Here is a 17,064-nt window from a genome sequence, read left to right on the forward strand (position 1 = left end):
CTTATCACACTTTCAGTGTTTAGTGAGCTACCACCTATCTGGTAGTTCATGGCTAATGAGTTTTTCCCAAAGGGATGACAATGCACTTCTTGGCATTGAGCTTGAGGCCATGACTTTGACACCAAGCATTTGTCTCTGTGAGGCCCTTTTGTAGAATGTCTACATCATTAGGTGATTCTATTATGGCTCCCAGTTTGCAGTCATCTGCGGACTTTGTTTGTTATCCAAAGACCTTCTGTGTTGGCCTGCACTTCAGAGAAGTAGATGCCGAACAGGAGAGGACCCAGAACCGAACCCTGTGGTACTCCACTTGTCACTGGTCTGAAGACAGACTTGGAGTTGGCTACTTTTACTGTGTGGGTTCTGTCAGTGAGCCAGTTAGCCACCCATCTTGTGACATAGGGATTTCTGCCCAGTTTAGTGAGCTCATCTATAATTCCAGAGTAGGGGATGGTATTGAAAGCCTTGGCGAGGTCAGGATAGGCTGTGTGCACTACCTTGCCCTCATCTATGGCTCTAGTGACTGCTTCAAAGAAGTCAGTCAGGTTTAGTAGACATGATCTACCTTTTACAAACTCAAACTGAGTGGGGTCCAGGATTTGCAGGTTACCTATGCCTTTGTTTATAAGCTCCAAGATGATACATTCCATGGCCTTGCAGACCAGGCTCATCAGGCTAATGGGGCAGTATTTTCTGGGGTCCATGGTTACACCCCCTTTCTGGAGTGGGATAACCATCACTGGGTGCCATTCACTAGGCACAAAGCCTGAGGTGAGGCTATGATTGAGGTATTATGTTGTAGAGTTTATTAATGGCAGGGGACCACCAGATTGGCTTCCTTTTTTTTTGGAGGACAGTATCTTGGTTCTGTCGGGCATGGCTAGTTCCATGCATTTATGTATGTGTTCGTAAAGTGTGTATGATTCGGCAGTCATGCATCTATTTTCCATTGACATTAGTGTCATATCAGATGACTGAGTGATCTGGACACAACTTGGCACTTCATGCTAGTTGTCCTCTGTGCAACTAAGTATTGCAGTTACTTCCATCATGTTCCAAAATAAGTCATCTAAGGTGTCTGTACAGAGCACAGAGAAACAATGGAGGGAAGCATAATATGTATATCCTGTGAAGGTAAGGTGGGAGGTTTTATACAGGTATTCTGCAGTTGGGTAGCAAGAGATGGAACCTAATGGTAGTCAGTTTCTTTACTGAAAATACACAAAAGCAAGAGGCAAGGTCAGTTAAGCGCCTTCATCCTGCTATTGTAAGACTTCATCAGAACTAACATCACTTTCTGTTCCATACATTTAAACAGCATCTCATTAGTTGTAAATCACCCCAATTATCACCATTACTTATCAAATTAAACAAATCATCATCACTATTACAAAAGTATTCAAACTTTACCAAACATTTTAGTTGTAAAATAATTAAAAATAAAAATAAAAATGTAAAAATGTAAATACTTCTAACCACTAAAATGTTTCAATTTTAAAACACAATTTATACTACAATAATTGTTAAGACTTGGAAAATTAAAAGTATTTAGGCATAACTGCCATTTTAATTCACATACATCCAGGTGCTCTGGTAAAATTCTCCCTTGCACTGTTTTGATCTGCTGCATTACAAAAACCAAACCTATGCTCTGCATGATCTGTGATGTGTTTAATAAGTCATTGGTGTTTTTACCTTTTTTAACATCTGATATGTACTCATATATTCTCTAACAGAATCTTCTGGAGATCTTCCAAATATAAAAAGCAGGGCACTCTAAACATTTTGCCCTGTAAACTATGTTCTTGGACTGGCAATCAAAGTGCCCTTTTAAGGAAATTTTAAGCTGTTCAAACCTAAGTTCCTCTACAGTTGTTAAAATGCATGGACATTGTCTACATGCCCCACATTTAAAATTACCTAAAGATCTGCTATTAAAAATATTACATCTATTTCTTTCTAAAATGTCCTTAAAACATAGGTCTTTCTTAAAGACCACACTAGGGTCCCTCCCTAATAATTGTATAATGGACTTATCTAATGATAGAAGATCCCAATTTTTGTGCACAATCTCAACTATTCATACGCTGTCCTTATTGTATGTAGTAATAAATGTGGGGTTCACTTTGTAAGGGTCTTCACAAAACGTTTTGGTATCCTCCAAATTTATAATACTCGTGCCACTTCTCGTCTACTTGTTTAAAATTGGCTGGTAAGTGCCGTTACATCTTTTCTGAACTACTTCATAGCGTATTTTGTCCAAAAGATCATTTGGGTACCCCCTGTTCCTAAACATATTCAAAATAGTTTCCACTTCATTAATTATATTGATATTGAACTAATTTTCAACCATGTTGAAAATAAATTGGTGTCCAAAATATTCAGGAAACCTACTTTCTCCAGTTCCTGTTTGGAATTCAGTAGCTGCCACCCTTACCATCAGAAAAGATCTGTGGTTAAGGGGCAATTAGTGAGGGCAGCCAGAATGGTCAGTGAGGAAACTGATTTCTTTTAATGAAGTGGAAACTATTTTGGATATGTTTAGGAATAGGGAGTACCCAAATGGTCTTTTGGACAAAATATGTTATGAAGTAGTTCAGAAAAGATCTAATGGCACTTACCAGCCAATTTTAAACAACCAGACGAGAAGTGGCGCAAGTATTATAAATTTGGGGAATACCAAAATGTTTTGTGAAGACCCTCACAAAGTGAACCCCACATTTATTACTACATACAATAAGGACAGTGTATGAATAGTTGAGATTGTGCACAGCAATTGGGATCTTCTATCATTAGATAAGTCCATTATACAATTATAAGGGAGGGACCCTAGTGTGGTCTTTAAGAAAGACCTATGTTTTAAGGACATTTTAGAAAGAAATAGATGTAACATTTTTAATAGCAGACCTTTAGGTAATTTTAAATGTGAGACATGTAAACAATGCCCACAATTTTTAACAACTGCAGAGGAACTTAGGTTTGAACAGTTTAAAATTTCCTTAAAAGGGCACTTTGATTGCCAGTCCAAGAACATAGTTTACATGGCAAAATGTTTAGAGTGTCCTGCTTTTTATATTGGGAAGACCTCCAGAAGATTCCGTGAGAGAATATACAAGCACATATCAGATATTAAAAAAGGTAAAAACACCAATGCCTTATTTAAACACATCACTGATCATGCAGAGCATAGGTTTGGTTTCTTTGTAATGCAACAGATCAAAACAGATATGCAAGTGAGAATTTTACTAGAGCACCTGGATGTATGTGAATTAAAATGGCAGTTACGCCTAAATGCTTTTAATTTTCTAGGTCTTAATGATTATTGTAGTATAAATTGTGTTTTAAAATTGAAACATTTTAGTGGTTAGAAATATTTACATTTTTACATATTTATTTTTAATTATTTTACAACTAAAATGTTTAGTAAAGTTTGAATATTTTTGTAATATTGATGGTGATTCATTTAATTTGATGATTAATGGTGATAATTAGGGTGATTTACAACTAATGAGATTCTGTTTAAATTTATGGAACAGGAAGTGATCTTAATTCTGATGAAGTCCTGCAATAGCAGGATGAAAGTGCTTAACTGAACTTGTCTATTGTTTCTGTGTATTTTTCGATAAAGAAAGTGACTACCATTTGGTTTCAGCTTTTGCTATATCGTTGTTCATTTTGGATTTTGTTTATATTGGTTACCATATCGAGTGGAAGTATTCTGCAGTTGGACACTACTCAAGCAGTGTGTACTGAAAGGATAGAATTACCTTGTGAGAAATGGGGAAAGCAGGGGAGTCCATGGAATTGCTGGTGCCTTGCTACTACTAATGCTTGTCTCACCACAACCACTCTCTCATGTTATACCATGCTATGATACTTTTTCTGTCATCACACGCAAAATATTATTATGAAGCTCATGATGAGAAGCAGGACACAGCCTGTTTTTTCATCTGAAGGTTTCACATACCCTTCTTCAGGTAGATGCCTTCATTAGCAACCTGAGCAATCAGCTGGCTTTTGCATGTATTATGCCTTCTGTTCCAGGGCTGCTGGCATGTCATTAGGGAACTGACAAGATGGTGATTAGAAGCACAGCTGCAGCATCACAATACAATGGGAGATGACCAGTGACATAGATATCCGGGCTTGCTGAAACAAGCAGCACAATGGCAGTGATCCATTGTAGGTGACAATTTCAGAGCGAGTTATGCATCCTTTACTTCAACAGATTAATGGAAGATATCTGCATGACATGGCTGTGAGGCCTACTGCAGCAGACTGGCCACCTATGGCCAAAGTGTGTTCACCTACCTCATGTTCTAGGCATGTCATACTGTACAGTTATGTACCCAGAACACATGTCTGTTTTCCCACATCATGTCACACAACAACCAGTTTGCTGTTTTGTTTCTTGACAGGCATTGTACGCTTGTAAGGCCAACATAATGTCAGCAAAGCTGAACAAGTCCTCTATGCATGCATGGGCATCCACATCTTCACTGCAAGGAGTGCCTAAAAACACTGTGTTTCAGGCTGTCAACCTCAAGGGTGTGACAGCATGACCCTATCTTTGCAGGACTTGCACAGTGTCACATTTGTAGGTATGGTATTGGGACCAAGCCTAATGTCAGGATTATCGACAATCCAAGGTCCACATTGCTGTCAAAGCATTGTATGGTACATTGTCAGGTGGTGTGTTACATTTGGGGACCTACATAAAGGTGGCATGTTACTTTCCACCAACTGTCATCACATTGCCTAATGATGGCATGCTGTGTCGTACACACAAACATGACTGTATTGCTAATGGCACTATCGATGACTGCTGATGAGATGTGGAAAGTGTCCCCACCCCTATAATCCTATGTTACACAATGTGTGACAGACGCGACTACATTTCAAACCTTGATTCCATGATGTCTAAAATAGCATTCAGTACATATGGCAATGACCATTTTGCCATCATGCACAGCCCATCTCCTGCACCACCCGCACCCACATCACGCACACCTGCATGTGACCAGCTCCTTACCAGACACATTCCTAAACAACAGACACCTCAGAAAATCCTGCCTCTGGAGAGCACTGTACATATAATAGTGCATGCACCACTGTCTCATCAGTCAAACACCTGAGGTAAAACAAAAAAATCACACCTATTATTCATAGGTGATTACATCGTGAGACACACTGATGTCTGTGTCACCAGGCTAGTTATGGGAAAGATCACAGTTAGCTGTATGTGGGTTGCCACAATACACTATACTATACATTGCCACAACTCAAGGAATATCAGGTAAAATAATCATGACATCATAGTTCCTGCAGGTGGGTATGACTAGGGACATACACCAGTGGACTGTATACAGACACATGACTGAGCTTAGACACTCTGTCTTTTGTGGGTATGTGCATAGCTTTCAGCTGTATTTAACCCTCACCTAGGATGATGCCTCTATACACACAAAAAATGGTGGATGTCAATAATTGCCTTAGCATGTGATGTCATTGTAAGAGGATCCACTACATGTCGACTTGGGATGCCTTGCTCAACAAATATCAATGCTTTACCAGAGATGGTCTTCATCTCTCACACCTGAGATTTTGAGTACTGGCCAAGGCTGCTGACACCCCCACAGTGCATCTTATAGGCACTGGCTGGTGGGAAAACTTATCAATGAGAACATCATCTTCATACAACATCATGATTATTCTGCTACATGCTGAGATTGTCAACATTAAACCTCACTCTGTGGAAGGTGTCCCCATCTTGGAATATGCAGACATTTGTGCAGTCAAGGACATCTGGTTCAAGGGTATGGACAGCACCACAGCCATAACAGACTACACATCCTTCCACATGTGCAGACCTGAAAGTGACAGTGTGCAAGTAATGCAGGTGGTGTATACATATTCATTAAGGATAGATACACATCCAGCTTAAGTAAAACACTGTAATTTTCTGGAGACACTGCAGGTGATATTCAGTGGTGGAAGAGTGTCTAATGAAGTCATTGGCAGCTACAGGAGCAACTCCATGAATCCAGATACCCATTGTGCATATTTGAATGTACTTGTGTCTATCAAGATATATACGTATACAGTGGTTTGGGGTGGCATTAAGTAAACACCAACTGTGTTGCTTAGTCATGCTGAATCTCACTTGCCCAAAGGTTAGTCCACGTCCTTAACTACAATGCCCTGGACCAGTGATGTGACATCCACACAAGGGGAGTCAATGTATTGCATCACGTGTTTACCAATATGGGTGACCACTGCAGCCCCCCACGGTGAGGTCCTTCATGGTGAGATCTGGCCAAATATCAGTCTCATCAAAACTATCTGACCTAATCCCCCCTTGCAGAAAATACAGAAATATATCTCAACAAATCAATGTATTACCTCCTATGGGATGGTTTACATAGCTTGACTGCACCTTCTCTCCTCAGATGTAACAGGCAAGTAAACAGAGCTCTACACTCATGGATTATGTAAGCAACAGTACAACTACATGGACTTGACTGCACCTGCCAGGAGGAACACAGGCTCCTCATGGCACAGCAAACCAGCCTGGTAGACAACTGCCATTAGCAGGCTGTACAATAAGAGGTGGACATTGCTGTGTGACAGTTGCGGTGAGGGTGTCCCTATAAAATGGAAGAATAACCTCCTCAGCTAAAACAAGCACAAGTGTTGTTGTGACATTGTGTAGAAACAGTATATGACAAAATTAGCCACTCACACAAAGCAGAACCACAATGCACAGTGTAGTTACATGTGCAACCTCAGAGGACAGGCCAATATTGTTGGTGAACTCGTACTTAATGATACCGCATATAATGGGTCTGTACTTATAGCTAACCTGTTGCTTCACAGGTTCTGCGCCAACTTCCCTCCACTGTCCCCACCACATGTGCCACATGGCATTCCTACAACCTATCCCATACCTTCAATATCTACAGAGTAGGTCATAAATCGCCTGTCTATGGTGGATACACAGCATCTATTGGACATGCTAACATCCCAGTCTGCATGCTACATGAGATATGACGAGGATTACTAACGCCATTGAGAACACCTTGCAATCATACTGAAACCAATGGTTGCACCCCAGCTGACTGGAAAACAGCAACTGTTACACCCTTGCACAGAGGTGGTGCATCCACTGACCACCAGAACTATACATATTTGCCTGAGTAGCCATATCTGTATTCCCATGGGGAAAGTCATCATGGAGCTGATCAACAAATATATATGTGATCTACAAACAGTTGACTTTACACAGTTTGGATTTCTGACAGGGAGATCATGGCTGTTAACCATAGTAGACATGTCCGAGGCAGTCACCAAGTACCTGAGTGAGGGGACATAGGGCATAGTACCTCCTAGACTTAGCCAAGCCATGTGACTATATCCCCCACTCAGGCATCATTGACAAAAGCACCCACTTAGGCATCCATGGTAATATTATAGGGGGTCACTAAGTGCCTCAATGATAGCACACATACTCAACATAGGGAAATCTACCTTCAATAGCTGATCTGTGAGCACCAGTGTTCAACAGGGCTTAGTCCTGAGTCCTCTATGCTTGAAATCCATTTAAGCAGGGTACACGTGTATTCTGAATGTCTGTGGCTGACAATGATGGCTGATGCCTGCAAACTGTGAGCGTTCATAGACTCTGTGAGTTATGACAATATCCTACAAGAGGGTATTGATGAAAAAATGCCTCTTAACATACTAATGGCCATAAGCTTCATGTAAATATATATGTGGTATCATTTCAATCAGTAACACCTATGTACATGGTAAGTAGCACATCAGTAGCAACATGTGATGTACACACTCAGGGGTGATAGACCTGGACACACAGGCCTGGCCACAGAAGTTTAGATCTAATGTACCTGAGATCACCATTTCTCCCCAGTGGTAAGATGGGAATCATATGTCATAACTGAGGGCACAGTCACCCAAAATTGACATACTCATAACCTCCATGTACTCTTCCCTCTGCATGCAAGTATGTGAGTGCAATGGCCATTTGGTGATGTACCCTTCCAAGCACTACTGGCAATTGCACACAATACAATGGCCCCTCACAATGGGACTTCACATCTTCAGTATTTGTTCAATGGGGATCATCTGAAATCAGTGTCATTGTAGCCTGTGACATATAGACTACTCAGAGGTGATCTCTGCCTTGCATATGGGGCAATGTGTGACCCTGATCGATTGGAAATGCTGCATATCTGTAGATGGCATGGTACATGGATTACTCACTCTAAGGACATTAACCTAGTATGTGACATTAGTAATACATGCTGGTGGGAATGATCTGTCTAGCAGACTTTAACACAGCTTTGAAATAGAATCCTACCTAAAGGCAAACAAAGCATCTCAGTGGACCTCATCAAATGCCATAATTGGCTGGGTGACCATCATTTCTCCACAGGGCTTCTTCCTATGCCGCTTGTGGACAAGGACAATACGAACTGATCATGTAAATAAGTGTATCAAGTTGGTTAGCATTGTGAAGGCTGTAGGACCATTATGCTAGTGAAGTTCAAAGATCCTGTGATACCATAAGCTGATGTAAAATGATCTAACAGCTACAGACACAAACCTGGCTACATTGAGGATAGCTCCACTTCCAGTTACTGTTTACAATACATGGCACAGCACATACACACTACAAATTGGCTGTATATAGATTAGAATACTTACCTATCTATTGGTACACACTACAGATCACAGTACATGATGCATGAACCACACCTCATGTCTGCTATTACTATCTCTTTAGGAAATGCTATGCTTGGTGACATCAGCAGGCATAGACATGGTCAGGCACTTGGAGGCCCACATCACCCTCTACAACAAAAATACTGCAAAACCCTGCCTTTTTCTAAGTTACTGAGATTATCATATTTATGCCCTATGGAGACACACACACACACACACACACACACACACACACACACACACACACACACACACACACACACACACACACACACACACACACACACACACACACACACACACACACACACACACACACACACACACACACACACACACACACACACACACACACCAAGTTGCCTGGAGTGTGGTTCAAACCCTTACCTGTCCAGTCTTACATACAGTAGATCACAGCATTTAAAGCATGCAACACAGTTTAAGCCTGACCCATGGCAGCTGGTAGTCTTAAGGGAGATGACATCACCAGGTCAACCCCTACCTATCTACTCTTGCACACTATAGATCACAGCAATTATCATACATGCCACAACTTGAGTCTGACATAAGAATTGCAGCTGGTAGTGTTAAGCTAGATGACATTATCAGGCCATGTAGAAGAGGGCAGTTTGAAAGTTTGGCAGCAACCTATAGGCCTAAAGAGTACATAACCATTGCAGGTTGATACACACACACACACACACACACACACACACACACACACACACACACACACACACACACACACACACACACACACACACACATACACACACACATGCACACACCAGGTGGTCTGGAGTGAGATTAGAACCCCTACCTGTCTAGTCTTACACACTATGGATCACAGTGCTTATCATACATGCTGAGGCTGATGTTTATATCTATATATCTATATATATATATATATATATATATATATATATACATATATAAATATATATATATATATATATATATATATATATATATATGTATATATATATATATATATATATATATATATATATATATATATACATATATAAATATAACTGCAGGCAAACTACTTGTGGATTACACAAACTAGGCTTGTGTTGAACAGAATATGTGGCCTGCAGAGTGATATTGCTTCATACTGTTATCTGCATCTAGTATCCTAGCAGTCAGATAACTGTTATTTATCCTAGCTATATGTCTACAGTTATGAGTTTGGACATATGTGGCTGTTTGCATTTGGATGGGCAAGCCTGTGGGCATGAAAAATGTGCCATGTCCATGTGTGCATAGGCAACATCATACATTACACCACCTGCTCAGCTGTTGCTGTATGTGGGGTGACACACAGCAAGCACAAGGATCTGTAGGTGAGTGCATTATGTACTGTTGCTCCCTTAGATTGGATCCTTTGAACAACAGTACGGCTGTGTGAAAGTGCAGATTTACTCACCATTACTAGGGTATGTAGGACAATACAGACATCCACACATATATTTATGTATATAACAGGGATGTATATATAAATGTAGCTGTGTGTGTGTGTGTGTGTGTGTGTGTGTGTGTATTATATAATATATATATATATATATATATATATATATATATATATATATATATATATACATGTGTGTGTGTGTGTGTGTGTGTGTATGTATATTAGGTATATGGGGAGAGACTATGTATGTTTATCTATCTATCTATTTATATATATATATATATATATATATATATATATATATATATATATATATATATATATATATATATATATATATATATCCTTTTCTTCATCAAAATTTCACTTATTTGAAAAAGAAAAGTAGATACTTACATCAGCAAAAGTGCATTTCAACAAAGATCAGCTGACTACAAAAAACACACCAAAAAAATCTTTTACAGGGGCAAGCCTCCCTGCACCCCCCCATGTGGGGGGCTGTGCCCCCCACACCCCCCTATTTAAATACACCAACTCCAAGATCACACTGCAGCGAGGAAAAGGGAATATTCCCATTCTGCACTGACTTGTGATGTCTGTAGACAGTTTTTGAAGTTTCAGTACTTCAAACAAGAGCTCTCGCACAACTAAGTTTCGAAGTACTGAAATTGCAACTAACCAAATGGATCCCATATATATATATATATATATATATATATATATATATATATATATAAACACATCTATAGTTATATTTTCTTTTATTATTTTTTTATTTTACAGTTTGTTTATCGGGATAGTCCTCTGGGCCAAGAAGAGCCCGTTTTCAATGGAGTCCCAGGGAGAAAAGCTCCATGAACAGCAATATAATATGAAGACAAATCATTTACATTTATGTAATACTATTGAAGAATGATCCATTACATAACATGATAAAAAAATCTATGATTGCAGTGAAAATTCAGTTAAAAAAGTAAAAGGTAAAATTACACACACACAAACACACATAAATAGGTCAATTAAAATAAGAAAAAGCCATAGATGCATATTCCTGTTAAATTTGTTGGAATGTGAAATAACACGGGGTTGGCATTACAGTTTTACATGAAATCTTTGGAGAGTTAAAGTAGGATGGGAATAAGAGGTGTTAATTGTTGAATATAAGAAGGGTGGGACAATGAGAAAAAGAAAAAAAAAATAGAGCAAGAGTAGGAGTAAATGACAGAAATGAAGATGGTAGTAGTCAGAGAAGCTCAGTATGATGAAGAGAAGAGAGAAGTAATGGAGTGTTAGAAGTGGGGAAAAAAGAGATGAGTCATGGGATGAGAGCAGGTATATTCCCAGAGGGTTTTGAGATGGGAATGAAGCAGGGTCTTAAAGGTGGAGTGGTTGCCTGTAGCACGAATAAGAGGTGGCGGGGAGCTCCAGAAGCAAGCTAGGGAAAAGAATAGGAGATGTTTGCCTGGAGGATGAAAAGGCTTGTGCAGTTCAAGCAAATTCTGGTTATTGGATCTTAGAAGTCTGTTGAGTAGGTGCATTTTAAAGGCGGATACAAGGGACAGGCAGATGGAGGGATTAAAGATGAGTTTATGGGCATGAGTAAGTTGAATATAGGTAAGATGGTTGGGAAGTTCAAGGCAATTTAGTTTGTGAAGGGCATTGCAGTGGTGGAAGGAGGAATTATAGCTGGTAGCAAACTTAGAAATTTTGTTATAAAGGGAGGATAGCTTTGCTTTTAGGGAAGATTGAAGGTTGGTAAGAAGTGGGGCACCATATAGGAGGGAAGGAATGAGGAAGGTGTTGGAGAGTACAAGCTTAGTAGTGAGAGTGATATAGTGGTTATGGTGGTAGAGCATGGCTAGTTTCTGGTGGGTTTTCTTTATATTAGTTAGCAGATGGGTATTGAATTTTAACTGTTCATTAATAAGGACTCCTAGAAGCTTTGTATGGGAGGCTACCTTGAGATAGGTATTGTTTTGGCTAGTAATGGAGAATGAGTTATTGTCTATAATGGTACTTTTTGAAGGGGAAAATAACATAATTTTAGTTTTTGATGCATTGAGTGATAGGTGGTTGTCTATCATTCAGCGTTTGGTATAAGAGAAAACATTCTGAGTTACTTTTAAGAGAGTGGAGGTGGAAGTGGCAGAGCAGATGATTGTAGAATCATCTGCACACTGAATCAGTTTAGCACTAGGAATGTTCTGGTGGAAGTCATTTATGAAAATGTTGAACAGTAGGGGACCAAATATGGAACCCTAGGGTACACCTGTAGGTGTACTAAGGAAGGAGGAGGTGGCTTTTTTCCATTTGACAGCTTGTTGTCTGTCAGAGAGGTAACTAGAAAACCAGCTGACAGAAGAGTGGGATAGGTTTAGATTAGAGAGTTTAGATAGGATAAGCTTATGGGAGATAGTGTCAAAGACCTTGGATAAGTCCAGAAGCAGGGAGGACACTAGACAGCCAGAATCCAGGGCTTTATTGATGGTTTTGAGGAAGGAGAGGAGAGTGGTTGTGGTACTGTGACCAGGTCTAAAACCATGTTGTGTGGGGGTAAGTAAGTGGCTGTCTGTGAGGTAGAGTAGAAGCTGAAGGTGGATACAATTTTCTAGAACTTTTGAAATAGGGGATAAGATGGCGATTGGCCATAAATTGGAAATGTTGTTGTCATTACCTCCTTTGTGAAGGGGAATGATATAGGCCTTTTTTCAGAGTAGGGGTACATAGTTTTCTTGGATTTAGTGGTTTATTAGAATGGAGATGGGAATAGCAACGGCATCAGCAGCAATTTTAAGGAAATATGAAGGAATGTCCTTAGGGGCAATTGAGCATGGTTTCAGTTTCTGAAGTACTTTTTTATGGTGGAGATAGGAATGGGTTTGATAGTGAAGGAAGGGGGGTTTGAAGGTGGTAGGTTAGGGGAGGGAGAGATAGGAGGAGGTGGAAGTGAAGCTTTGTTGGGGAAGGAAGTAGTTAGTTTGGCTATAGAATCAATAAAGAAGGAGCTAAATTGGGTGGCTAAGGAGAGGTCTGGAACATTTGGGTCAGGGCAGCGGCTGTCTCTTTTGCCAGGATTGAGGAAGCTGGAGATGCCATTTCAGAATTTTTTGGGGTTGGTCTTGCACTTATTTTGAAGGGTGGAGAAACAGGATTTGCAGTTGGCTGCAATAAGTTTTTTTACTTTGTTGTGCATAGGTTGTATAGGTATATATCTATTTGTGAATACATAGAGATAGATATACTATCGATGAGAGAGAGAGAGAGAGAGATAGTGACAAACACACACATATATATATATATATATATATATATATATATATATATATATATATATATATATCTATATATATAACAGGTCATATTGATCAAGGGACAACAGAATTGCGCTATGTTTAAATAAGTGTATGAGCATACCCAGTGGGATTGTCAGCACTTATAAACTGACTCCAGCCCACACCTACCTGTAGTCCAGTCTTGAGGTTTTGGGTTTCAGACAATGACATATGTCCCTGTTTCTCCAGTACTGCACTTCATTCAAATTGTCCATGGCATTCTCCGGCTGTCTGATGTAATTAATATGTGACAGAGGTTAATACTGTTACACCACACACAGACCGGCAGTCTGTAAAAAAAAAACAACAACATAATAATACCTCACATCCAAAAGATGTGGATACTTCCAGATTAGAACCATCAACAGCATCACCTGTACTAACTCGTGTAGTCCACTGAGCCACATAAGCTGCCAGACAGAGAGGAGTCATTCATCACACCATCAATAGCATACATATATACATTGTTATTCCTGCGTTAAGTGATATATACAATGTATGCTCGATCTCTATGTTACTGCCCTGAAATTGCCTGGACTGCTAAAATACCATTGATGAGTTACTGTTAAGGCACTTATATGGGAACACTGCTATGTTGGGGGTGGATAAACAACACTGCATGTTCTGCTGGGATACACAGTAGTCCAAATATTATGTGACCCCACTGTTTAACATCTACCTTGACTGATGTATTGAATATTCCATCCATGAGGCCTAGTAAATATTAAGAAACATGTAATAGTGGACTGGGTATCTGCAGTCCCATGTGGATGTTACTTCTGCCCAAATAGCCCACTATATTTACTTGCATAAATGCAGCAAATCGACACATACAATACAATATCATACTAATCCTTACAGGTACTGTGTAAGTTAGAGACTTGCATTGTGAATGCAGCAGTTGACAGAACTGTAGTTCTTGGCTGACTCTATCTGATGCAAGCAGTACACAGCCAATACATGGATAGGTGCAGGTTGTGTGGGTTGCTTGGCATCAATTTTAATATATGTATGTGAGTAGGAGTAAGGTGTCAGCCCCTAGGTCCCTAGGTTGTCAGTGATTGTGCTATGTGTTGTCTCTTAGCCAAGGCCATGGCATACTGAGCATGTCAATATCTGCCTAAAGGGACATCAGCAGGGGGTATCTCCTCCGAGTCATCCTATGACTGTGGCTGCAATGACCTAGGCACTGGTGGGAGGCTGTGTATTCCTTCCCTTTGCTGATCCTGCTGCAGCTGTTTCCACAGGATCATATTATGTAGCACAGCGCATACTGTAAACATATGTGCACATGTGGCTGGAGAGTACTGTAGGGCCCCACAAGCTATATTGAGGCACCAGAACCATAGCTTCAGAAGCCCAAACACACACTCTACCATGTTCCTAGTTTATGTGTGTGCCTCATTATGCCATCCTTCCATGGGCGTGTGTGCATTTCTGATGGGTGTCATCATCCACCATTTCAGGGCATAGTCAGCATCCCCCAGTAAATGGCCATGTGGGATGTTTCCCCCAGCAAACATCTGGTACAGCTTTGATGCATGCCATATATGGGAGTTCTGATAACTGCCAGGGCTGCCAGCACACACATTCAGGATAATCCTCTAGACATTGCACATGAACTGGCAGTTGATGGAGTGGTATCCTTTGTGATTGACATAGATTCTACCCTCCTCACCGGGCGGTGCCTTGATGTGTACATGAGTGCAATCTACGGCACGCAGTACTTCAGGGTAGTGTGCTACATGGTAGAAGTGTTGGATAGTGCTGGCCTTTGCCAGAGCGGTGAGAGGAAAAGATGTGTTCACTGGCATGTGGTAGCATGGCATTCAGGAACTGGTCGAGAATCCTGAATGCAGATGACTGTGAGACCCACATCATGTCCCCAGTTGGTCTTTGAAAAGTACCGGTAGCTAACATACTAAGGGCTGCATATACCTTTGTTCCCACTGGGATGGGTTCCTCTTTGTTGGCTCTGGGTCTGAGTTGAGGGCAGCAGAGCTTGGTGAGTTCTTGTAGTATGTCCTTGTCCACCCTGTAGCACTCTACATTCTCCAGCTAATGTAGCCCATGGAAGGTTACCCTGAGCCTGAACACTATTCTCCTTCTTGGCCTTGGCCAGTTGTCAGCAGCACCAACAGCATTGACCTCAGCATCTAGCACATACAGATGTAGCAGACCTGCAGCAGCCCCTAGCATTATCTTAGTTAAAATTCCTAAGTCTGTACTTCAATGGTCCAGAGTACTCTGAGGGAAAATCAGAATATAGGGTGTATGTATACTTTATGCAGCTCTGCTGTTGGTACAGAATGTGTGATTGGCTAAATATTATGTATTATCAATGCCACGGACAGCATTGCATAGCTTATACAAAGGTCAAAATGAATAATACATCCCATTTTAACGGCATGCTCAGCCAGGCAATGCACCACTCAAACATGTGCACCTAAGATTAAAACAGCTTAGAAGTGAGAGGAAGCACTCCCTCCCAATGTCAGTCACATCCTGTGTAAACATAAACATGGTCTAAGAGCTTACACGAAGGGGATATGTGGACATGATTACTCCATTTTGCTATTCAATAACTCCACCTCATTTGCATACATATCCATGCTCACAGCCTGGAATCACATTAGCAACAGCAGCAATGCTCCACTATAGGGACCCAAAGAAAGGTCCTGTAATACATTTTTGTCACATAGTATTAAATAAATTTTTCCAATTTTTTTTTTTTTTTTTTTGCTATAAAGCATGTTTGCACACTGCAGCACATAGTGCAAACATGCCGAGATTATTAACAAAATGTAATTTAACTTATTCCCTTTAATCTTTCTGACATACAGAATAATAGTTTTGCTCATATGTGTATGTGGTATTACATTTTCAGAGGATATATGTCCACACATTTATAGTTTTACACCCTCTTTTGTCTGTTTACACTACTGTACATTGAAATTTTCTGCATCCACTATGAGCAGTAGCACAGGGTCTGAACAGGTGCCTTTCTGCTTGTTGGATTGCTTTACCTGTCTCATTTGCATGAGATTCCCCCGCATATGACATGATTTGCATGCCACGGAATTTTCCATGTTAGTGCGTAAGTGACCGCTGCTCAGCAGTGCCTACTGAATCTTAAAATGTTCATGTCCATGTAAACATCATAGAGCGATGCTTACACACACAAAAATAGTATAGGCTTTATTAAATTCCCCCAAATAGACATTTTGTATTGTTTCATTTGGGACTCATAGCTGAACCCAAAGAGAAGAGAGATAATTTATAATAAAAAAGAAGGTAGTTTGAATTTAAAAAAATCAAGTGTCCATTTAATATCTGTGTATTTATGTTGGGTAATGAGAAAAGTAAAAGAAAGTCAAAAATAAATGATAGTTAAGGTGCAACATGAAAATTATGAAAATGTATGTGAAGGGAAAAACAGGCTATAGAACAGAAAAGAAAAGAAAAAAAAAAGAAAAAAAATGGGCAGGATGGAAGAAAAACAATATGACGAATGAAATTATAAAAGTAAGTGATGATAATGGGAAAAGAAAAGAAAGGTATAATAAGATTTTAGAT

Source organism: Protopterus annectens, chromosome 9.part0 (genome assembly GCF_019279795.1).
Source record: "Protopterus annectens isolate FY-2018-M chromosome 9.part0, PAN1.0, whole genome shotgun sequence".
In the NCBI taxonomy this organism is placed as follows: Eukaryota; Metazoa; Chordata; order Ceratodontiformes; family Protopteridae; genus Protopterus; species Protopterus annectens.